General features: G+C 30.5%; 1 protein-coding gene across 1 annotated transcript in view; it reads right to left on the bottom strand.

Moving 5' to 3' along the window:
- The window catches only part of LOC148302428 (uncharacterized), a 173,040-nt gene that overhangs the window by 74,322 nt on the left and 71,487 nt on the right, over positions 1–27,231 (bottom strand). The window contains exon 3 of the mRNA XM_088271607.1: positions 6,643–6,716. The gene's annotated coding sequence lies outside the window, so the exon portion shown is untranslated. The remainder of the gene's footprint in view (positions 1–6,642; positions 6,717–27,231) is intronic.

Here is a 27,231-nt window from a genome sequence, read left to right as displayed (position 1 = left end):
AATATTGATTGTGATAAAAAGCACAATAAGCCGGTAGTGTGAGTTCTACGAACTTGTATATTTTTTTCTTTTCTTAACCCTTATCCACACTCGCCGGTGCATAGGGCACTTCATTGTATGGACGCAGTGTTATTTTGATTTGATATACTTTCTTGAAAGTAAGGTAATTACTCCTGTGCAACAGGGTAATATTACCAGTTCAGGGTAATATTAAATAAATATCACAAAGTAAAATAACAAATATTTATTTTCACCTACCTTGGGATTTGAACCTGGGGCCTCCAGCACAGTAACTAAACACGCTGATATACCACAGAGGTAATAACTTATAAACAGAGATTTTTTTTCTGCTAACTACATATTATTTATTTCACTCTAATAAATATGGTATTACAATAAGGAATAAGTGAGATAATTAGACTTCTTTATTTTCATTAATTGATTCGGTAGTCACTTTTTGGTTATTTTAATTATAATAAAACAACATCTTTGTAATTTTTTCCACATGAATTTTATTTGACCAGCAACCGGGTTTCGTCGTAACCGACATCGTCAGACTAGTCGGTATCGTCAGAAGTCATAACATAACACCGACATCGTACAAACAAAATTCATGCGGAAAAAGATACATAGTTGTTACTTTATTACATAAAATGCAGTTCCACCAAGAAATGTCAGTACAAAACGTAATTTTAATTTTTAATAATACTCTATTTTCATTTGATCCAATTTCTGTCCTTTCGCTTATCGTCTCGCTCTCGCTCAGTCGGCACCTGGCGGCGCGTTGGTAAAGACGAGGAATCTGTGACTCTGTAGGTGAGGTGGCGCTTGCTGCGAGTAGCGTACTAAGATTTCCATACTAACATGATCCGGGGTCTTTCGGTACCCCGCTTCGAATCACGTTTAATTTTTGGATGATCTGTACGGGAAAAGTGAAATACGAGGAATTAAGTACGCGATAAATGCTCATATCACGAGGTCATGACAGACGTGGTGGGCCGCATAGCTTATTATTAAAATGAGCATATAACTCAAAAACAGAAGTGTTTCGGACACTCCGCGGGACGCGAGAACCTCTCTAGAGATAATGGGACATATGTCATGAGAAATATTGTTCTTTTTAATGGATTGAAATGTATTTTAACAATGAAGAGAAACGAATACTTGACATCACGAAATTCCAAGGCAAAAAAAGCTTGCGAAATATTTAAATTGAGCTGTACATGCGATATTATTATTTTAATTTTAATTTTACTTTATTTAAAAATCAAACACTCGTATAATTCAACTTAATGAGTTAAATTTCATTAAACACGACTAGTTTCGAAAAGAAGCAGATATTTTCATCTACAGGTGAAAAGTAAAACTAATGAGCAAAAAATACATTCTATGAATATAAAAACGTAACATTTAAATATTTATTTAAAAAGAAAATTATTTGTATCATAAATACAGCTAAATTAACATACATATTTAGTTAGTTTGTTTGCTCAAAATTATGAATTTAATAAAGTGATTCAACGATTTTGAAATTTTAACACGAATCAAATCTTAACAAGAATCAAATGTTATCTTTCTAAATACATAAAAATGTAATGTTCATTTCTTTTAAATTCATTAATGTAAGAGCGTCTAGTTTAGAAAACTACAAATGTTTTCATTAACAAACTCAAAAAGTAGTCTTATGCAAGTATACAGAAATATATTGTTATAAAGTAAAAATTATTCATAATACGAGTATTTTGAGTGAGCCCATATCTTTTTATTTAAATTTTAAATCTTATTAAAATATTAAAGAAAATGGTGCGGAATGCACCGAAACGCCTGCCACAATAGATTTTATAAAACAAGGGTATTTACCACGTAAAATTTAAATAAAAAAATGATAGATATTTTCCTCATGTGATTGCCGAATCAATAAAGGAATTATTTACATTGACATTTCAACATAGATGAAAAGTGATATGAAAGACTGGGTATTCACATGGCTTACGACCTGTAATAGACTGGTTTAAGTGAACTCACACGTGAGAGGTGTAAATTAAGGGGTTTATATAATTTTTGAAATTTGAGTTGTGTAGTTGTCAATCATGGGTAAAATGGTAAAATATACAAAATGATCACTAAAACTAGTCTGTGTCAGATCATAAGCCCTAGATTTCTCCATATTATTCTTAGTTGTATTGAGTTATCCATATAAAAATCATTATTTACAACTTTTTTTTGACATCTCAACAAAGATTAAGAAGAATATGGAAGTCTGGGCATTTACGGGGCTGACGACCGACATAGGCTGGTTTAAGTGCTCATTTTACACACATGTAACATTCACCAATTATACCCATTATTGACAACCACACTACTAAAATTCTTGGAAATCCTGTCAAAAAATAATATGAAAAACAACTCTTATTTCTAGATTTGTGAACAAGTATTTGGACACTCAATATGATGTAATTATTTATAACAACTTAATGACAGTTAACAGAACGACAAATGAATGTAATTAAAATGAAATGAACGGTTTTCAGAATTGATAATCACAATGATTGGCACACTTGGATCCTCCAATCGCCTCATTATTTCAATATCTGTTGATTACTTAATTACAATATAAACGAACGAACATATAATACTGAAATAACACTAATTATTTCGAGTGTCCGTTACTTTTCGGATGTAAATTCTCGAGAGTTTCTCAGGCCACATTTAATTTATTTTTCTCGGCAAAAGCCCTAGTCGGAATCTGCACGTATGATATTTAAACGATCATTATTCAGGACATTAAGTGGACACCCGATGCAAAGAAATGGGACGTGAACACTCATAATTTACGAAATCAGATAATGAAGCCTCTGAGAAGTGTCCACTCGTACATTTGGCATCGAAAATGTATGTTACTGAGCTCGGCTTATATGAGTGAACTTAATAGATTTATATTATCCACTGACACTTCGTGATGGAATTGCATTTTTAATTTATTATTAGATTAAAACCAATATTTTTAGCTTTTCCACTTTTTTATTTGACCAGCGACCGGGTTTCGTCGTTACCGACATCATCAGACTGGTGAGAGGCTATACAAATTGTCATGTTATATATAAAAGAAGGCAGGAGTTGATAACCATGATTTGATATAATTTTATTGAGAAATTAATTTAATTTGAGTGAATTGAGTATTGTATGATATTTTAATTTGAGTTTTGTATGATATTAAAAATATTTAAAAAAAAAAATGGTTTTAATCTAATAATAAAATAAAGAAAAAATGAGTGAACTTAATTTAAAAATTCAACAATTTTGGGATTTTTTTATTTATTTTTCATTGAATGCAAAATTAGAAATTACTCGAAATTACACAATTGAACTTTATTAAATAAAACAACTAAGTTTTTAATCATTTTTTATTGAAACACTTTTTACAACCGGTTTCGACAATAACCTTGTCATCATCAGGGTTTATGTACTAATTCTAAAACATTAAAATAATCATAGTTAGGTTATTTTGACAAGGTTCTTGTCGAATCCGGTTGGAATAAGTGTACCAATAAAAAGTGGTTAAAAACAAAGTTGTTTTATTTTATAAAGTTTATAAAATGTGCTACAAAGTATCTGCAAAAAACATTCAAGAAAATACAATGATATGTCAAATGTGAGTTTTCTCAAATATGACACTATTGTAAAATTATTTTGAAAACAATGTTTTAGTGGTTAAAAACAAAGTTGTTTTATTTTATAAAGTTTATAAAATGTGCTATAAAGTTACTGCAAAAAACATTCAAGAAAATACAATGATATGTCCAATGTGAGTTTTCCCAAATATGACACCATTGTAAAATTATTTTGAAAACGATTTTTTAATGCCAATTTTTTTACATTTTGAGATACTAAAATACTATGAATGAAGATGGATGGGTATTATAAGTCTAACGAGCTATCATAGGCTGGTTAAGTGATCACTTTACACACATGGAACATTCACCATTCTACCCATGATTGAACACCCATATTGCATTGATTCTTAAAACCTATATATGTAAATGCAATAGTCACAGATCTTTTTGCATACCGGTAAGGTTTTTGATACATTTGTGAAGTATTGCGCCATTAGTTGAGGAATTCGTGATGTATTAATTAAGCTTATTTCTTTTGAACATAGATGAGATTCATTCTTAATTATCACACATATATTTTAAGGTGACAAAGCCTGAAATAATATTACAATTTATTTGACATTTCTTTTTGATGAGTAATTATATTGTTTATTATATCGTGCACTGGATTATTCACCCTACGGATGAGATATAAATTTTGAAAGTGTCTCAACTTAATATATTTGCTTTTAATATACGAAATACAATATGCACTATATTTTTCTCTTCGTCACCCAAATACATGAAATTATTCATTCGTTTTTCTTACTTTATTGATTCGCTCTAGATGAATGACAATCGGGTTTAAAGTACAAAGTACAAGCGGGTTCGAAAATTCATGACTTATTCATGAGGAGAATTCTCTTTTAATCCGTACGAAACTGTGATTTTCAGAGCAGGGAATAATAATAACAGCTCCACGGAGGCTGGAAAACGTGATGATCTGTCCGATTGTCACCGAAATTGGTCAACGATCCACTTCGCTGTAAAGACAGCCATACGTCTTTGTCATTTTGCTGGGCCTCTATATGGGATCTGGCAACATAAAATGACGGACAAGGTACTTGTATACTGATGTGCTTTCTCGGAGTTTGAAACGAGGGCACTGTAGATTTACCACGTAAAAATGCAACTTTGAAAATTCATGTAAAATAAAGTCATATTTAAGAAAGCCGAGACATTACTTATATATTTTTTTCTGCCCCTAATATAAATCTACTTTGTCAGCACGGCTTCCGGAGATCCCGGGTTCGATTTCTTGGGTGGTCAAAATAAATATGGGTGATTTTCGCCCTCATATTTATTTAATATCACACTGGACTGGTACAAGAAGCGAAGGGCTGATCACCTTGCCTTCATGCAATTAACGATCAAGATAACACCGCTTTGCTATGATGCAGTGCCCTATGCACCATTGGGTGCGGATAAGGGTAAAAAAAGAAAAAAAAAATTATATATATATGTATATATATATATATATATATATATATATATATATATATATATATATACATATATATATATATTATATATATATATATATATATATATATATATATATATATATATATATATATATATATATATATATATATATATATATATATATATATATATATATATATATATATATATATATATATATATATATATATATAAATATATATATAAAAATTTATATATATATATATATATATATATATATATATATATATATAAATAAATATATATATGTATATATATGTATATATATATATATATATATATATATATATATATATATATATATATATATATATATATATATATATATATATATATATATATATATATATATATATATATATATATATATATATATATATATATATATATATATATATATATAAATATATATATATATATATGTAAATATATATATAAATAAATCACATAAAAAATAATTATAAATGAATATATTTTTTTCATACATAATTTGAGAAAGTCAAAGAGCTTTGACTATTGTAGTTTTTCATATAATAATAATTAATATCACCAAATGAGTGGATTGAACTGTAATAATGTAGTATTCTTTCATTATCGTGTGTACGTAAATACGATGACGATCAAAAATATAAAAAGAAATACATTGACCTTTTTTATGCCTTAAAAATCATAATAAAATAATTGACCAGATAACATTCCCTCAAAAAATCATTGATTAAAAGGTCAAAGTCACAAAATTAATAAAAGCACATCCGTTCACTACAAATTAATTCTGGTGTATGTTTTACAAAACATTTCAAAAATTGAAAGTGAATTTTTTGGCACGCTTTCGAGCATAAGCATGCTTAATTCTACCAAAATAAGTTCACACATGCTATCAAATATCAATTTGATTAATAAAAATATGCTTTTGTGACAATAATTAGCATGTGTATAGAGTATAGACTAGACCTTAATGCTGATTATTTTTACCTACGAATAAAAACATGGTTAAACTTCTCATGTGTTTTGTACTAATTATCATTAATATATATTTATATTACTGGATTCTAAGTTAAGGGAGATTTATTTTTACTATGCATTTACTTTGCCTTTACTACTGGTTATAATAATAAATTATTGTAGGTCTCATTTTTATATCCTTACTCCGGCTTAGCGATATTCCGTATATGAAGAGTCTTCATACTAAATACGATAATATAATAACCATAAACTGATTTATAGAGTCAAGATGGAACAAATACGCCTCGACTCTTGACGGAACTGGCATGGACTGGAATCCGAATCGCCTCTTTACTTCAACTTGATGCATTAAGTTTAACAAGACAAGCATTTTTTATTTTATTTTTTCTACGTCTATTTTATTTCAGGGGTTTTTTAGTATTTACTCAATAAGAGTTTACTGAACCAAAGTTTATTCAGTAAAAGTTTATTCAACCAACGTTTTCATTAAAAGTTTAGTTAATCAAAGTTTACTCGATAAAATTAATAAAAAAATACTCACGTATATTCCTTTCTGGGTAAGATTCTGGGTTTGTCTCATTTGGAGACGCTAACCGTCAGCTGTACCAACAAGGCCTGGAAATAAATGAAAAATAAAATTATAAATCAATTATCCTCAAAGAATTCGCCTACGTGTAAAATCAAACACTATTTCTCTGTCATACTTTAAAATAATATAAAATGTCATTTAAAAAATCTGACGTATTGAGTTTAATATGAAGAACATTTAATAAAAATTATAATAATACTTCAATAACTACGGTTTGAAATGGAAGCAACTGCATTTTTTAAATGTTATAAATGAAATTATTTTGTTTTCAATTTTTATTCTTTTTAAACATTTGTATTTTGATGTATTTTGTGGCCTTTTCATGCACCAAATGATATGGAATGCATCGAAACAAGTGTTACAATAGATTTTAAGAAACAGTGATATTTACCAAGTGAAATGAAATAAAATGTGGATCGACATGACCACAAAGCGACTGCCAAATCAGTTAATACATTTTTGTTTTTACAATTATAGAAAGTCGCCCAATAGAAGAAGGCTTATTTACTTCTCAAAGACGATATTAAGGATATACACTGAAATTCCTAAAAAGTGATGGATTAGTGTCGCAGACTTTGAATCGGAGTTTCTGGGTTCAAAGCTGATTTATCCAAATTTGACAGTTATTTTTCACAATTACCTTCTTAGGCTCATAAAAATGAAATAAGTGTGTACAATAAAAACGTTTTTATTTCTTAATTAAAAGAAAATTTGCCAAAAAGATAGTAAAACTGATTTATTAAAATTAATCAAACTGAGTTATTATACAGACCTGAATGATGGAAGTTTAACTTCTGAAACATGAAGTCTATAATAAAACTCAAGTGGTAAAAAACAAGTGTTTTCTTTAATCATTATTAAAATTAATACTACAAGTTATTTTTTCAAATAATGCATTGAAAATATTAAAACTCGGCTTCAGAACAATCGATCGCATTTCAATTTATTGCATTAAGAGTACCAAATTTCTCCTGCACCAATAAATTACTGAAATATCGCATCGAAACGGCTTCGAATGAAAATTGGATCGGGCCTTTTGAGTCGCAGATGCATAATGCATACATTGCATTCTTCCGTTCACATTTAATAGGCATTAAAAAGAGCAAATCCTCGCCCATCCATCATCCACGTTTGGTGAGGTAAGACTCTCTGATTGACAAATTTATCGTGTCACCTCCGATAGCAGATTGTCCGTATCGCGGTCACTCGAGCAACTGTAGTTTAAAGATACATTGTATTGTAATTGGAAGCGATAAATATTTCAAATATTGTAAAATATGCCATAAATCAATCATATTAAAATTCTTGTTTTGAAGTTGATTTAACATAAGTACGATTCTTCATCCTGTTTGACTTTTGCTCTATAACCAATTTCTTTTAATTTAAGTTTTAATATGTGTTTGAAAATGACAAGAAAATTAATGCGGAATGCATCGAAACACGTGTCACAATAGGTTTTACGAAAAAATTGACATTTACCGAGTAAAAGTACGTGGTGCGTAAGTGATTGAAAATGGAGTCATATTACCACAAACTGATTGCTGAATCAATTACTGAAATTATTAGCAAGATCTACAATTTTCTATAATTTTTGGAACTTAGTTCATATAACAAACATAATAATTGCTTTTACAAGAGAAGGTCTGTCAGGAAACCTAGATGGTTCTGTATCAGATCCGAAAATGGGACAACTTTCGATATGCAATGCTGTTGGTTTCTATTGGTGTGTTAGTTGTTATTTGATTTTTTTAAATTATGTCTGATGGTTGTCGTCCCTAAGATGCTCAGACTTCCGTCTTTTTTTTATAAAAACAAATGATGCTTCATCTTAAGTTGCGAAACCTTTTACAATAACGTTGGCAGAAGATGACCGCCTGCATAGTACATTGGTTGGCACATTTGAAAACTATGCTGGAGATTGTTGGGTAATATATCCAAAATAAAACACGGTTTTTGTTGGATTGAATTCTACATTTATAAGTATTATAGTTAGTATATAAGGACATTTTGTAAATATTTTTAGCCAGTGTTTGATAATGTTGAAACGCTTTACGTATTAAAGTATACATAAATAAATGTAGAATTCAATCCAACAAAAACCGTATTTAATTTTGGATATATTACCCAACAATTCAATATGGAATTCTACCAACTATTTGCAGTTACAATAAATATGCTGGAGATTTCGGGTTCAATTTCCAGGGGATCAAAATATATTTTTTGCTATGGTATTTAACGAAATTGATGCTTAATCAACGCATATGATATTTCGATTAATGCGTTGCTGCATTCTTGGATGCTGTCCAAATTTGAAAGCAGATAAGAGAAAGTACAAAACTGATATTTTTTTTAAATCGGAGAGTATTTTCATTGGTAAAAAGGAATAAAAAAGAATTACCGTTGGAGCAAAATATGCATGTTTACGTTTTTTGTGAATTTGAAATAATTATATGGTATCATAGAAGATTCCAGAAGAATATTATTTACACACATCTGGCTGTTACCAGAGTTGGCTAGTGACTGAAATTGCCGACAATGCATTTCATTAAAAAAAATGAAGAATAAAAAAAAATTATCGTCATAATTGTGAAATATTGCATTTAAGTAATCATTAACCGAAAAATTTTGCTTTAAAAAAAAAGCAAAATTTTTCGGTAATAAAATCCATTAAACCAAGACAAATCTCGCTATCTTCTGCTTCATCATGTCCTCTTAATGCTTAACTGACGTTAATCGCAATTTTGTTTTATTTAAATAATAAAATCAATACATTTGGATATTTTATACAGGACCATTTTCGTAAATTGGTAATTTATTAACACTCATTTTTAAATCTTACTTAAATTAACCAAAGACGCTGTCGAGAACTCGCACATGAAAGAACGTGTCAATTATATGATAGTAGCGTGGTTGTCAATAATGGGTAGGATGAGAATGTTACACATGTTTTGAGTGATCACTTGAACCAGCCTATGACAGGTGGTAAGCCCAGTAAATTTTCAAACTTTTACATATATTCTCTTTCATGTTTGATATTTGAGACATCAAAAATAAGGTAGACATGTATGTTCATAACATTTTAGGTGTATACAACATTTTGAGTGTGTCCAAATACTTGTTCACAAAATCTGGATTATCTCCAATTACAGGAGTTATTTTTATATTATTTTTTGACATCTCATCAAAGATGAAGAAGAATATGGAAGTCTGGGCATTTACGGGGCTTACGACCGTCATAGGCTGGTTTAAGTGATCACTTTATCTGACTGGGATCTGGCGGATTTTGAAAGTAGGCGACACATATATGTATTTATGTTCATAACGCTTCTCATATATAGCGCAACTTCAGATCGTAAATTGGAATTATTTCAACCTTAATTCTGTTACAAATCATGCTTAGATAATTGATAGGCTATTAATAGTGTGTTCGCGAAATTTTCTCGATAACCAAAGATGTTAGCGTGTAATTACATTGTAACATTCTCTCTTAAATGCTCTTGCATAAATCAGCGAAGATTTCACTAGAGGAGAAGTTTTCCTATACATGGCGATGTTTAAAATTCAATTATTCCTACAGAAAGTCAAATTACCTCCTACAAGCGAAGATGTGCAAGAGAGTACTTGAATAATTCACGAAGATATGTGGGAGATTTTTCTATTGTGCCCAAACCATTAGAAGGATCTTTATAACTGACTCAGCATCCGTATAACAATGGTTATTATTTAAAAAAAACGTATTGCCTCACCGGTGAATTAACATGAAACACACTTCACTGAATTGTGTACACTGTACATAATTAACACTATGTTCAGAATAATACATTTTGATATACATAGTAAAACAACAATATGTTCATTTTTGATGATTCAACATAGATGAGGAATAATATTTTTTTTATAATTACCATAGTTACCACATTATCAGAGGGAATGTTCTTATTTTTCTTCTTCTTACCCTTATTCGTACCCCAATGGTGCATAGGGCACTACTTCATATGAACACAGTGTTACCTTGATCGTTTACACACGAAGGAAAGGAGATCAGCCCTCCGCTTCAGGTACCAGTCCAGGGTAATATTGAATAAATGTTATAGTGAAAAAATGACTTATATTTATTTGACCCCCCCTGGGAATCGAACCCGGGACCTTCAGTATGAAGGAGTTATTTGCCATATACTATACTTATACTATACATATTTTTGTATATTAAAATAATTTAATACTTGTACAGTAATTGACCGAGATCCATTACAAAGAGTCCACGAGATGCAATTTCCTTTCCGGACTTAATTAATCCTTAACAAAAAGTCTGATCCGTCTTTTACGAAGGCACCAGTATAATTATAGCTCTGTCTGTTCACTTAACTCCATTTGTACCTCAGCGAAAGGATTGCGACATCCTGTGATACCAAATTGGCGTCCCGGGCGCGAAATGGCCAATAAGGGTCCCAGCTGGGGCGCTATTATCTCAGGTATTAATTCATTCACCGTCTCGCCGCTGTTAATAACAGGGCATCGACAAATTAATATTGACAACGTTTTGAGTGTGTCCAAATACTTGATCGCAAATCTGGATCATCTTCAATTATACGAGTTATTTTTCATATCATTTTTTGACATCTCAACATAGTTGAAGAAGAATATGGAAGTCTGGGCATATTCTGGGAAGTATTAAATTATTTTACTATACAAAAAATTGTAAGACATACTTTAAAATATTTTCATATTATGTTAATTGAATACAGCTCCCAAACTGATATATCATTTGCTTTATTTTTTATATCTCAACAAAGATGAAGAAGTATTGAAAGTCTGGGCATTATCGAGCCTTAAGACCGTCACAGGCTGGTTTAAATTGTCACTTTACACATGTTTAACATTCATCAGTTTTGTTCATGATTGACAACCACACTTTTCAATTTCCTGTTAGTTCTATATGTATATGATCCTATTTTGAAACATTGTACAAGAATCACTAGAATTTACACTAGAGACATCTATTGGTGATATGAAAAAGCTTTTGTTATCGTTTTTTTTCCAATAATGCCCCGTACATGCCATATTCTACTTGTGTCGCCTACTTTCAAAACTCAGCCGATCCAATTTTATAAAATTTAAAAATAAATACTCTATCGGAATCTCAATCGTGGGTTTTATTGTTTAAAAAAATTATACTTGAAAACCCTGTTAAAAAATACCTAAAAAGAGCGTTGTATTTCAAATTCCGATATATTTATGAAACTTGCCTTCTGACCCATATCGGCCAATCAGAGAACGGGGATAGGTAAAAAATTAAGATGATGTCATTATAGGTTTGTGTTCCGTGTTTTTTTTAATAACTGATTTTTTTTTAAAACTGGGAAAATGATATATTTCATAAAATTTTATCTAAAGATACACAATTTTTTAAAACATAAATGTTACCCGGAGAATTTCACATTTTTTGGAAAATTGACTTACATACATCTGGTGGATTTTGAAAGTAGGCGACGCACTTCATCTATGTTCAGATGTCGAAAAAATAAAATAATATTGCGATCTGTTATGATGATTTCTTCGGAGCTCTTTGGAAATCCGTTGGTCAATTTGAGCGTCGGATTCTGATTTGAGGGCACAAGTTTATTCCAACATTTACGCATCACTAAGCATGAAGCGAATTAGAAAGAGGTCTAGGTTTCTTTTTCATAAAGATGACATCACGACTGTTGTAATGAACGTTTAAAAGTTTCAGTCAAATGACTTTTATATGCGAAAGCTGTTTATATTTATATTTGCCCTAATCTGCACTAAATTGCGCATAAGGCTTTGCATCGTTTATATGGGTGGTATTTTAATCGTTAAATATATTATGGGAAGTTGATTAGTTCAGTCCAGGGTAGTATTAATTTCATCAATTGATTCGGCAGTCACTTTGTGGTAAAATCTATCCATTTTTAATTAATGTTTTACTTAGTAAATACAACTATTTTTTAAAATCTACTTTAACCATTTTATTTTTGCACTCACAATAGCTTTGCATGCTGCGATACTGTTACTTTTAGTTTTTATTTTAATGAATTTTGGAAACACTTTTTGTTTTAAACACGATTGATTGAAGTAAATATTTAAACACACAACTCTATATTTGGTCGGTGTTTGAAAATGATACATCAAAACAATGCATCAAAACACGTGTCACAGTAGATTTTAAGAAATAGTTGTATTTACTAAGTAATATTAATTATTTGTCTCGCCACAATCAGGCATAATTCTATGCAAATCTATCAAAAATACTACTCGCATCATTGCATATATACCTACCTGCTAGTTTAAAAAATTAATGTAATACGGATGTTCAGTCATAGGCTGAACAGTCCAATGCCCGATCCTTAGCCTTGGGATGCTAAGACTTTGATCTTTTTTAATAAATAAAAAGAACGATAGATAATTCATATCAATTTGATACACCTATATTGTAATCGTAATATATTGTAATAGTAATCGCTTAAGCAGTCAGGTCACCATGGGATGTCCAGAATCTTCTAAATTCTACCTCTTCTTTGAATATATAAAAACAATAGACGTTTCATATAATATCAAGTTAAGACACCTATCGTGAAAGATAGAATATAAGAGTGAGGACAAAAACGATATGGCCGAATGAGGCGATCTATTTTATCTCTTATCACCTCTATTATCTATCTTAGTATATATTTATACTTACTAAAAAGAAGGACATGTATATATATATATATATGTATATGTATATATATATATATATATATATATATATATATATATATATATATATATATATATATACATATATATATATATATATATATAAATATATATATATATATATATATATATATATATATATATATATATATATATATATATATATATATATATATATATATATATATATATATATATATGTATATATATATATATATATATATATATATATACATATATATATATATATATATATATATATATATATATATATATATATATATATATATATATATATATATATATATGTATATATATATATATATATATACATATATGTATATATATTTAGTTAGTTAGTTAGTTTTATATATATATATATATATATATATATATATATATATATATATATATATATATATATATATATATATAAAACTAACTAACTAACCATCACGCCGCTTCTCCGCAGGGGTAGGCAGAGAAAATAGAGCGCCACACCACTCTGTCCTTGCAAACATTCTTCGCCTCTTCCACGTTCATGCATCTCCTCATACATACCCGCCGATTGTTACGACTCCTAACCTGACCACTTTCAAGTATTTGGCATACTTGATTGTGCCATGTTTTTCTCGGTCTTCCTCTGCTTCTTTTCCCACTAACATTCACTTTATATATACATATATATATATATATATATATATATATATATATATATATATATATATATATATATATATGTATATATTTATATGTATATATATATATATATATATATATATATATATATATATATATATATATATATATATATATATATATATATATATATATATATATAATATAATTATACAAAATAAATATACACAACAGATGGGGTATTTTGAAATGCTTAATAATGGCAGTTACTTCATTACTAAATCTGCATTTGATCGATAAATTAATTCGAGGCGCAAAATATTATCTGCTTTATGATCTCCTTCTAAGGGAGCACGACCGAGGCGCCTTGTAGACCAAATTAATAAGTATAAATAGATTGCGAAACCGACTTTAGAAATAACTAAATCATAATATGGGGCAGAGGTTTTTCTCTTATAATTACACGGCGTTGGCCAACTGCGATAGAAGGCACGATGATTTGCAAACGAGTCATAAAATGGTGACAATGGCGAACGACAGGCACATAATATTGAGAAATGCTGAATAAAATGTGTAACTAACCGTCACTGCGCTTTTCACAGGGTTAAGCAGAGAGGATTAAACGCCACACAACTCCGATGGTGGCCTTTTGTCATCCTATGATGGAATTGTATTCAAATGCATGTAAAGTGTGTTTGTACCGCAATGAGAGCTTTGGGCAAATATATGTGGATTGTAGAAAACAGAATAGGTTGTACTTTCTATACAGGGTGCAATAAAAAAAGAAAAGTATGTTTATGAATATTGTGCAACTTAGTACTTATATTAATTTTTAGATCTCATGAGAATTGAACCCATCGTCCAGCACGGTAGTCAAACGCACGAACTACTAGATTATTTCACTAAAGAGGCGAACATTTTTTTTTAAAGAGAAATTTGTGTTTTTATTATTAACACAAATATTTCAATTTCATACTTTTTCTGTGAGCCTAAACGGCTCATTATTAGAAAAAGGTATCAAATTGTGGTAGAATGGGTTCGAACCGAGAAAATCTGACTTAAGAGTCGGCGACAGTATCCACGGGACCACAACCCAACCATTTCTTCAGTTAACCTTAATAATGATGATACTCTTTATAAAATAAATGTTAGCCATCCACTCAAATTCGCGTAATGAATATTTAAGTGTCAAAATATATCAATTACATAAGAGATCTAGACGAGCGGGTCAGCAAGCAACCTTCATTCCAAAACTGGATCATTTGTAAGTCTGTGTTTCCATTGTTGCGGCAAAGCTGTAATCAAAGCCTCTCGATCGTCACTCGGTATTTAGGCATCTTTCCCAACTGCGGCCAACTCAATTAAATTTCGACATTGAACTAAAATATCCGCGGGCAATTTAGGATTACACATTTTGGCGATTGTGGTTTTTTTTGGTAGTTTAGTTTTCTCATCTGGTTACAAATGCGGTTGTCATCACGTCCAGTGTAAGAATTACGATGTCTGCGCAATAATTATAATTTCTGTGTAAGAATTATAATTTCTGCCTTGTTGCGCCTTGTGTCACCGATGATAGAGTGTGATGTCATCTTTATAACCCTTTCGTGCATTTCAGTAGACCAGAAAGCCGTAAATTCTATCGTAGAATTAGTGGCATTTCTCAAAGGAGAAATTTTATGATTATTTTTTATTGTGAAAATATTTTTTCCCTTTCCTTTCACTTAAATACATCAATTTATTCATTAATACTTATCATCTAATTCTATTTAATATTTATACGAAGATAATTTTTTTATTATCATAACAATATTTTTTTAGAGCCAAAACTATTTGCACACGAGTTGAGGCTAATAAGTAAATAAATAAAAATTAATATTTGGGTATATTAATTTGAATGAGTTTTATAAAAATCAGCAATAATTACATTTAAATAAAATATAATTGTATGAAGATATGTGTAATAAAAGTATGCTCTGAATAAACTTTTCTCCCTAATTCTTAATTTTTCACGAACGGGCTTGTACTCGTAATTAAATGCCTTATTTAACCTAACCTTATCTAACCAAACTATGACAGTCATGTAAATACCTAGACTTTCATATTCTTCTCTATATATGTTGAGATATTAATAAGATCATCAGTGTAGCAAATTATCATATGTGCTCCCTACTTTAAATATTTGAAAGTAGATGGGCCAGGCGTCGAAATTACAGGTACCTTCCTTTCTTTATTTGCACATTTGCTATAAGTATCTTGAACTCATAAAAAAAGAAAAATGTCATTTTCAATAACCTTACCTACATTCTGATATCGTGAATTAAGTTATATTTATTGAATTAAACACTTGAATAATCCACTGAATTGAGTTTTATTTTTATTTACGACTAGTTTCGAAAACGACAATTGTTTTCATCTTCTCGTACAATTTAAAACTAACGAATAAAAATATATCATTAATTGATTCGGCAGTCACTTTGTGGTAAAATCTATCCATTTTTAATTAATGTTTTACTTAGTAAATATCACTTTTTCTTAAAATCTACTGTGACACGTGTTTCGATGCATTCCGCATCATTTTCATGAAAATGATGCGGAATGCATCGAAACACGTGTCATAGTAGATTTTAAGAAATAGTGGTATTTACTAAGTGAAACATTAATTAAAAATAAAAATATATTTAGGTGTATATATAGATTCAAAATTATATTAAATTCAGATACAACAATAATTAATAATATACTGTTTCAAAATACGTAACCATTATTATCAATGTTTCCTTTTACAAAAAATGTTGTTCCTTAACCCCCCTACCTATATTTATGAATCTATATATACACCTAAATATATTTTTATTCGTTAGTTTTAATTTGTACCAGAAGACGAAAACAATTGTCATTTTCGAAACTAGTCGTAAATAAAAATAAAACTCAATTCAGTGGATTATTCAAGTGTTTAATTTAATTAAAATAATCATGTTATTCCACAAAGTTAATGCCGAATCAATAAATAATTTAAGTAAGTTATACGTAAATAAAGAAATCAGAAAACCATTCGTCATTTTAGAAAATTATAAAATCGAAAATTATACTTGCAATTTCTTTCGAAGGATTTCCTTCTCAATCTGCAATAGATACTTTATCAATCATCATTGCCACCAGCGCACAGTGGGGTATATTGGCGATCTGGGCGGCCAATATTATTTTTCGTTCTAAATCGATTCCAAATATGCCTTTTGACTAATTCATTTTATTATATGGAGATATTTTTTACTTTTCAGTAAAAAAAAAAATTTTTTTTTTTTTTTTAATAAATGCAAATTGTAGTAAATAATTTAAAAAATATTAGTCCGAGAAAGATGGCCATGGTTCCTCGTCCGGACACAGTTCTTCTTCCGCTTTTAATATAAGCGATTTCTTCATTTGTTATTTTTTTTGTTTCCTTTATAAATCGTATTCTTATTGGACGACAATAACATGGTGAAGAAGGAATTGGGTTTTGCCAAATAACCTTATTATTCAAGGAACAAATAAGTTGTAGGGGCACAAACGAACTCTGAAATATGTTTGCATCGGAGTCTGCATCATTTAAAAACGTTTGTTTATATTGAGCTTGTTGTGCTCCATCACAACCCCACTTGCACATTTAAACTAATGTTTCTCTTTCTTTTTTATTTAAATTTTGTAAACATTCTTCTAAATGTGTCAATAGTCGCGTGGTAGTGTGATCCATTAAACTCTGTAGGTTTACTTCGGCACAAGTTTCAGTTACTCTGTAAGCTTTCTTAGCAGGGTAACACTCGAGTTTTGCTTTTTGTAAGATACTGTAACACGGGTATAGTTTTTTATGAGAACTCCTTACTATTTCATATTGCCTTCTCGAAAGATCGGCTTCAACAAAAATAGATAAAGCCTGTGATGGAGTCAATTGCGTTATCCGGGTATTTGTTTGCTGGCAACGAGAATACGCTTTTTTATATTTGGTAGCACGCTTAGGTTTACAGATAATTTCTTTCAACACCAAAGAAGCATCTCTCATCCCGCTTTCTCCTAACTTTGACCGAGTAGCATGGGTGAGCACATCTAATTCAATATGTTTGCGCAAATCTTCAGTTTTCCTTCTTTTGCTTCTCTGACTTGATTCACCAAACGACTTTGATGGTCGTCCTGATCGATTCATTACCCAAGGAATTGTAAAAGTTCAGTCAAGCCAATTTTCATTTTTTATCAAGAAAGTTTCCTCCTTTCTGAGTGCATTAGTCTATCTTCGTTTCATTTCAGACTTGAAATACGAAAAATCGTTTTTAATTTTCATTGCACACTCGTCAGAAAAATTATCTAATTGTAAAAGGTACTTTTGCAAGCATTCTAATTTTTCATTAATTTTATTAGCATTTTGTTGCTGCATGATAATAAATAACTGTTTTCTAGTCATTATTCTAACATCTACTGGTCCTAAAATAAAAATGTAACAATTTAAAGATAAAAAACTGTACGTAGTTCAGTTTTCATTATTGTGCTGACTCATCTTAAAAGAGCGATTTCTTGCAAAAGAGCAAAATTCTGCAAAAAATTTTTCAATTTATATAAAGAAAGAGGGCTAAGCTATTTGAAACAATCAAAATTATAGCCGGATAATACTTGGAAGCACAACTAAATATCCTTTATTTAAAAAAAAAATGAAGGAAAAATCCATTTAAAGGCACTTATTTAAATTAGTTTTTTTTTAGTAAATATGTTAGCTATTGCAACTTAAATCTATGTACAATACACTATCTTACATGCTTGATCACAATCCATTATTAAATTGTATACGTGCAGTACAAAAAAATAATAATAATCACTGAAACGTTAGCGTACTAAACGAACAGCGAAAGAGAAACACGTGCACTCACAATAACAACAACTTTGCGACTGACCATTAGACACGTGAGATGTGCGTGGGGGGGATACAATTATTGCATGTCATCAACAAAATACTCTATTTCATGTTGATATATTTTTCATACACCTGCGACAATGTTTTTAAAAGTGACTTTTGGCCGCCCAGATCGCTAATATACCCCACTGTGCAGCGTAGAGCACAGCATTGCGCAATGGGACCAAAGTAATCACCATTCTCAGTGCGCACAAGAATTGTTTGTTTTACTGCAATTAATGATTGCTACGCCAAAATGACTTCAGGGCAATCGAAAATCAGAATGTAGGTTTCCGAGTCAAAAATCATTGCAACACAGCATTCCTCTCTAGAGTCAGCTAATGGCTCCTTATCTCTGCCCAGCATCTGGGCTCAGCTCAACTCCGGTAATGATGCATTGGAATTCCTCGTCTGAGGATCAGGGAACTATGATCAAGCTGTGGGTGTTTTAGTCATTTGGTCTTGCCATATTTCATTATTGATCGATCGTTCGCGTCGAAAGAAATAAAAGCATTTCAAATATTTAAATATTAAAATAAAGTAAAATTTTGAGTGTGTCCAAATACATGTTCACAAACCTGGATTATCTGTAATTAGGAGTTATTTTTGTATTATTTTTTGACATCTGAACATAGATGAAAAAGAATATGGAAGTCTGGGTATTTGAACCAGCCTATGACGGACGTAAGCTCAGTAAATGCCCAGACTTTTATATTCTTCTTTATGTATATTGAGATGTCAAAAAATAATACAAATAAAACACCATGTATGACCACTTTTTTGAGTTCATTTATGTAAACACGACAATAGTAAAGGATAAAAAATGACTAAATGCGGTCGAAATGCATTCTTTCAGATGAATGTGCATCAAAACGTTATATGAAAAAAGATGCGACGACATAGCAGCTGTAGGGGGTAAAAAATAGCTGCAACAGTGAAGTGCAGTGGTATATCTAGCAATGGAGGATAAAAATTGAGAAGAAGAAGAAGAAGAACACTACTCAATTTAATGCTGTGTACAAAAAAAAAATGAAAAATAAAATTAACATTTCCATCCCTCATTCGCCTGTTAATCTGTAGTGTGGTAATCTCGTCGTGTTTATTTAAACAAACTCATGATATTGGTATTATTCAAGTGTTTCATTTTTATTTTTAAATCGTCATATTATTTTACAAAGTTAATGCTTAATCGATAAGTAATATTTGAAATTTATGCCATTTTATCTCAATCAAACATCGCGCTCCAAAATACTTGGAAAGAATCGATGAAGCAGAACTAACTGAAGAATTGCCCATGGATCAGTTGCTTAAAGATCGCATTTGACCTGAATTTCAAAATGAGTCGTAAGCGTAACAAACTCACTTAGTACAAAAATTCTTACTATCATTTTTTTAAAAGTGAGATCCCATTTTTTGCGGCTCAACAAACAAGCTAGCGACGCAGTCAAGTCGCATATATACATAACAGAACATCACCGACTGATGGAAAAAACTGAAATTACCATTTAACTGAATAAATTTGCGAATATTCAAAGTAACTTTGTTTTAAATAAGTATTCATCTTATTTGTCTACCCCCGTAGTAAAGTGTTTAGCACATTTGGCTTCAGTCCCGGGTTTGATTCCCAGGGGGGTTAAAAATAAACATAGGTTTTTTTTTTATTTAAAAACGAGTGTTTAATTTGTAGAACTCCATTTTAATGTATGAATTACATAAATATTAAATCAAACTCTGTTTTTTTTAGTCTGCTAAGTTCTATTTCATTGTTAAAAAAAATATGTAAAAATCAATTTTAAATTCGTTTGAAAATGCCATAACTACGCGAAACAATAGTCACATCAGTATTTAATTTAACATTCAATACATTAATACGTTTTTTAATCTAATAATAATAAATTATTACCCTGGACCTGAAGCGCAGGACTGATCATCTTGCCTTCATATAATAATCGATTGAATAAACATTTCGTCAATTTAATGAAGTGCCCTATGCACTTTATTGTAACGTGCCGTGGCTTAGTTGAAAGAACTTAGTTTGGAGAGTGTCAGATATTGAGGTAGGGGAAATCAAGGATGTATCATGTGCAAATGAAAAAAAATAGAATTCAATCCTGTTCTCAGTAAACACAAATAAGTGAGATGCTGTGTAATTTACAAGAAGAAACTAAAACTAAAATCATAAAAATAAACCGTACGTAAGACCATTAAGGGGGTACTCGCAAACATGCAATTCACCGTGTGTACGATACATTTTTTTGTTTAGAATATGAATTAAATAATATATTGAAAAAAAAAATTATTCACCTTTCAACAACTCTTTTCTTTTTAAAGCCATATATTTATTTCGAAGAAAACCTTATGGTTTTCTATACAAAAACGGCATTTTTAGCAAAAATTTCACTACATCAAATGTTCAAATGTAACTTGGGTTTAAAGAAAATTCAGTTGCGATTTATCGCATATTGGATTAAAGATATCATGTCTTTAGGCGATAAATTTGACCGTTAAAAAATGTTTGAATCTTTCCATAGATAATGCAAGCTATTTTAAAAATAACTGCATTCAGTATTTCGTAATTTTGAAACTGATTTCATGTTATATTTTCAAAAAATCTAAGCGGTCGTGGTATATAATTTTCAATGAACAAGTTCTAAAATAAAATTGCCATTTCTCGTCTACTGTTTTTTTTTCTAAAACATTTTAAGTCCATCATTATTTACTGCAACATATTTGGGTCAACTGCATTGAAATATTACGATCAGTTTAAATTTATATCCGAGTTTGAAGACATTATTTGTAATGGGCAATTGATCCTGATTCCAAACAATTCGCCATAAAATTACTAGTAACAAAATAATATCTTTTCAGATAAACTATGCAGTACTTGAGTGAACAATAGATGATTTTGTGTTATTATTACCTTGGGGTATGTCTGTATGCAAAATTGTATTACTACCTACTCATCCTAGAGCAAGCTTAATGCGCAGCTTCTGAAATTGAATGCCTGCCTTACATTTCAAACAAAATTTACTCTGTTTAATTTTCAGCCGTGAATAACTTGAAATTATAGAAATATGAGCTATTAAAAACAAATGAAAATTGATGCCTAAGTATGACCGTTATCTACAAATATAAACAAACAAAAAATATTAAAAATAAATTACGCCGAATATTAATTAAATTAGCTTTCAGGCGTATAACGCGCTATCTACATCGAGTTTTCGAAATGAACTGAACTCCTAAAACGCTAATTACTTCATTTTGACAAAGCATACAGTTTTAATACTTTTTAATACATTATTTTATCGTGTTTTTGAATTATAATATAAGTTTAGAATTTCAGATAAAACCGCTAATTAATTTTAAAAAATACGTTGAATTTTTTTACTAATCTCTCTCCTGTAAATTAACAGATTTGCAGATAGAGTAATTTACGTAGGGGCCGTCGAAATGTTGAAAGATATTTTTTTATATTTTAACATCTCAATATAGATGAAGAAGAACATGGAACTCTGGGTATTTACAGGAGCAACCGAGATTTGTGAAAAATAAATTTTAACTCACACAAAAATGTGAATAACATGATATCTTCAAATTATGAGTTTCATAAAAATTAAAAATCACGTTTTTTCATGCGTCGCCTAGTATGCATAATAATTAACTACGTAACAAATTAACCGTAACACCGCTTCACCGCAGAGGTAGGCAGAGAGATCAAGAGGGTACACCAATCAGTCCATATTAATGTTCCACATTCATGCATGGAGATGTATATGTATGTATTATTTACCTGAATTATTATGAAATAAAAAAAACGTATGTCGAGTGAAGAAAAATAGTAAAATAAATTTACGAAGCGAATGTGGTTGGTTATGGACAGAGAAAAACCGAGAAAAACTTGGCGTGATATGGTATGTGAAATACTTAAAAGTGGTTAGGTCACAAGCGGCGGGTATGTATGAAGAGATGTTATTTTTTGACATCTCATCAAAGATGAAGAAGAATATGGAAGACTGGGCATTTACGGGGCTGACGACAGTCATAGGCTGGTTTAAGTGTTCACTTTACTCACGTGTAACATTCACCAAGTCTACCCATTATTGATAACCACGCTATTCAAATTCTTAGAAGTTCTATATATATATATATATGGACCAATTTAGAAACCTTGTTCTTGAATCACTAGAACTTCACTAAAGACATCTATTGGTTGAGATGTGAACATAAATCCTTTAATTGGAGATAATCCAGATTTGTGAATAAGTGTTTAGACACACTCAAAATGTTGTGAAGAGATGCATTAATGCGGAAGAGGCTAAGAATGCTCGCAAACACAGAGTGGCGTGGCCTTCTATTCTCTGTGCCTACCCCTGCGGCGAGCGGCGTGACAGTTAGTTGGCTTGATTTTTTTTTAAATATCCAATATGACGTTGTGCAATCCGCTAATATACAATTACCTAATCCGCTGTCACGATTATCTCAACATTACACACGCTGTATATAACGAGCGTTGAATTATGTTGGATGTTGAACGTGGCTCGTGCTGCTAAATGAATCACACGACGCGTGCCGTATTGATGCTCCTTCGTGACGTTTCTGTAAATCAGGGGTGGCCAAATCGTGGACCGCGGTCAACTGGTGGACCACTTAACTATTTATTCGTGTCTGACATATTTTTAAATGTAATAATATAACTACAACCACTACTACTACTGGTCTCTTTCTGAATAAAGTTTACTCAATTCAATCAAAGATGGATACGGTGTACTCACACGTATAGTGTCATGAGCTTAATGTTATATGTAGCAGTTCCAAAATTGAGAAGTGTGGTTGTCAATCATACGTAGAATGGAGAATGTTGCACGTGTGTAAAGTGATCACCTAACGAGCTTATGACAGGTCATTAGCTCTGTAAATACCTAAACTATATTCTTCTCTTTATCAATGTTAAGATGTGTAAAACGAATAAAAATATGAATAAAATTAATTAATACAAACTAGTTTTCAAAGTAAATTCAATATTGAAAAATTGCAACGGAGACATTATTCAATTATTGTTTTAGGCGAAGGATCTGAAATATTGAAAATCTTGTTCATAAATGTAGATTTAAAAAAAAAACTACATTTACCAAACCTAGCCTAATCAGCTTATGACAGGTTATTAGCCCTGTAAATACCCAGACTTTCGTGCTTTTCTTCATCTATGTTGAGATGAAAATATAACAATTGTAAAAGATCAAAAGTTTGGACACCCCTGGCATATGGTAATGGGTGGGATATGTTAATGCCGAATAGTGATGCTACGGTAATATGCTAATTGTGACGCTACATTATGTTAATTCTGACGCGTTTACCGTCATTCGTATTGTTGTCATTCTAATGCCTTGGCGTAGGTTTACTGAAAGCGTACATTTTATGATAATGAAATGACGTCTTGATACTGTACGATGATTGAAAAAGGACTCTGATGCAAGTGATAAATAATACCATTCTTTAGGGTGTCCGAATCTGGGTTTCTACAGTAAGGAGTTTTTTTTACAAAGAAAGCTAGATTTGTAAATAAGGATTTGGACATGTCTAAAATGTTGTAAGTAAAAATGTAAAAAAATGCTCCTAGGTTAAAAAAAACTGAAATTTATGAAGAAGGATTTCATTATTTCAAATTTTATTGCATAAAACTACAATTAAATAATATCTCCTTTGCAATTTTTTAACAAATATATATTTTTGAAAAATTAATTTCATTAATTAATTTTATTCATATTTTTTGACTTTTCAACAAAGGTGAAGAAGAATATGGAAAACTGTGTATTTACAGGGCTTATAAACTGTCATATCCTGGTTAAGTGATCACTTTATACACGTGCAACATTCACCGTTCAACAGTATGATTGACAACCACACTAGTAAAATTTTGGAACTCCTAGATATAATATCAATCTCATGGCACAGTCTATGTTGGATTCAGAAAACTTTTATTTAGCAGATACCCTTTTATTTAAGTTAAAAGAAAACCTAGATTTATGAACAAGTATTTGACACACTCAAAATGCTGTTATTGTTTCATATTCCAATAACATATCGCTCACTCCTTTCAAGAACGTCATAAATCAAAAATCGTCAATTTTCAGCTAGGCATGTTTTCGGAATGCCCAAAAAATGTACTATATCCCAGCAAAAGAGGCATATTTTTAAGTTAATATTTACCCGCTACAGGGCAGAAAGTGTTGTTTTTGCATTTTAAAGAAAAGGTACCATTTAATTTTTTTTTAAATAAAATAAATATTTTTCAAATAGAGAAAAAACCTTCAGGTTTTACCTAAAAAGATTTGTTGCACAGTAAAAAGTTCAATAAGTGGATTGATATTTATTTTTAATATATTGTATTATATTTTTAAACTTTAAAAACGTTCTCCTGAAAAATCAAGTTTTTTGATTTATGACGTTCTTGAAAGGAGTGAGCGATATCTGCGAAGATTCGACTGCATTTAATCTACTTTCATCCTTATTTTACCAACGTTATGATTTACTTTAATACATAAGGGTTGAGAAACCAGGACTTCTTTGTGTACATCTTTCTCTGATAAATACATATTAAATAGTATAAAATATATATTTTTTATTATTTTATAAAATATAAATTATCTACTCAAAAAGTCAGTTCACTTTAGCATTTAAATATTTAGCGACCTACGTAGGTATACAGCTTAACATTTAATTACACGTTTCAAAATTTGTTCATCTCTCATGAGCATTCTTTACAAATGGCGCATAATTTTTTTAATCTGTTAAATATTTTTTTTATAAATCTAATTTTAAAGAAACACAATTCTTGGGGGCGTTACAGACGTGTTGCGCAAAAAATGAAATATCATCTTCAAAATATACGTATGACCTAATTATTGTACAAGCGACAGACGTAATATTATACGACTAAACGATGATTTTATCTGCGCGTATAAAGAATATACGTGCGTTTATTATACGAAAGCAAAACTACATTTAAAAAAACATTTGTCTTGAATGAAGCCTACACAAAAAGCGACAGCTTAATGTCAACATATAATAATAAGTCGCATTGAAATAATGTTGTCATATCTCTACTCGTATAAATTTATGTAAAAAAAAATTATTATACAATTTAATAAAGCAGATGCCAGCTAGGGTGAAAGAAGGAAAGGAAATATGTTACAATTCAATATTTTAACAGTGTTCTGATAGATATATTATCAAATAAGATAATATGAATACTGACAGGATACTGCAGACTGAGGAAGCTCAAGACGAAAATTGGACTGTATGATTCCCCAGTCTGCAGATTTTACATGAAAGGTAAGCAAACTACCCATCAAGGTTGTTTATAATTGTTACGCACTCGTTCGCCATCGAAGTCACATCCTTGGAGGGCCACTACTGGACCCGAAAAGGTGAAGCTCCTAACGCCAAGACAGGTCGTGAGTTAAATGATTCATGCAGGTTTCGAGAATAAGCTATAATCCAATAGATCTATTATGGTCGCAGATGACACAAGGGGCGCAAGATCCCTTGACTTTTTATAATAAAATACAATAAAATAAGACCAGTTTTGAGTTAATTAAAGTAAACACGGCTAATTTCGAGAACTACAAATGTTCTCATAACCTGTTGATAAGAACATCTATAGTTCGTTGGGTCCGCCTCCATAGTGTGATGGTCAGCACGCTCGGCTACCGTACTGGAGGTCCCGGGTTCGATTTTCAGGTCAGGGGGTCAAATAAATATAAGTGATTTTTCCACTCTCATATTTATTCAATATTACCTTGGACTAGTACCGGACGCGGAGGGCTGATCAACTTTCCTTCACGTGTAAACGATCATGATAACACTGCGTTTATATGATGCAGTGCCCTATGCACCATTGGGGTACGGATAAGGGTTTGAATGAAATAAATCGTTGGGTTTACTGATAAATGATAAGGAGAGTAATTGTCATTAAACATTTCGATTTAAAAAAATGCAATGAATTATGTCATTATTTTTCACGGATACGTTGACTTGGTGCATTACGATTTTCATCTGGCATCGATGTTGGTTCCATTACCATCTGAGGGACGTAACAGGACGAAGTGACATTTCATTGTACGCTAATTTGTATCTGAATACATACGATTTGTTGGCATGGCACACCTCTTGGAACGAGTGCGATATGTTGATAAAGATTTATTCAACACACGCCACGGATACCCGTTGACATTTGGGATGAAATGAGAGATAGGTCTTAGATAAAG

This window comes from Brachycentrus maculatus, unplaced genomic scaffold (genome assembly GCF_059751285.1).
Source record: "Brachycentrus maculatus isolate JH-2025_06_01 unplaced genomic scaffold, ASM5975128v1 h1tg000452l, whole genome shotgun sequence".
In the NCBI taxonomy this organism is placed as follows: domain Eukaryota; kingdom Metazoa; phylum Arthropoda; class Insecta; order Trichoptera; family Brachycentridae; genus Brachycentrus; species Brachycentrus maculatus.
Note: the sequence above shows the minus strand (reverse complement) of the source record. Positions and strands in the feature narration are given on the sequence as shown.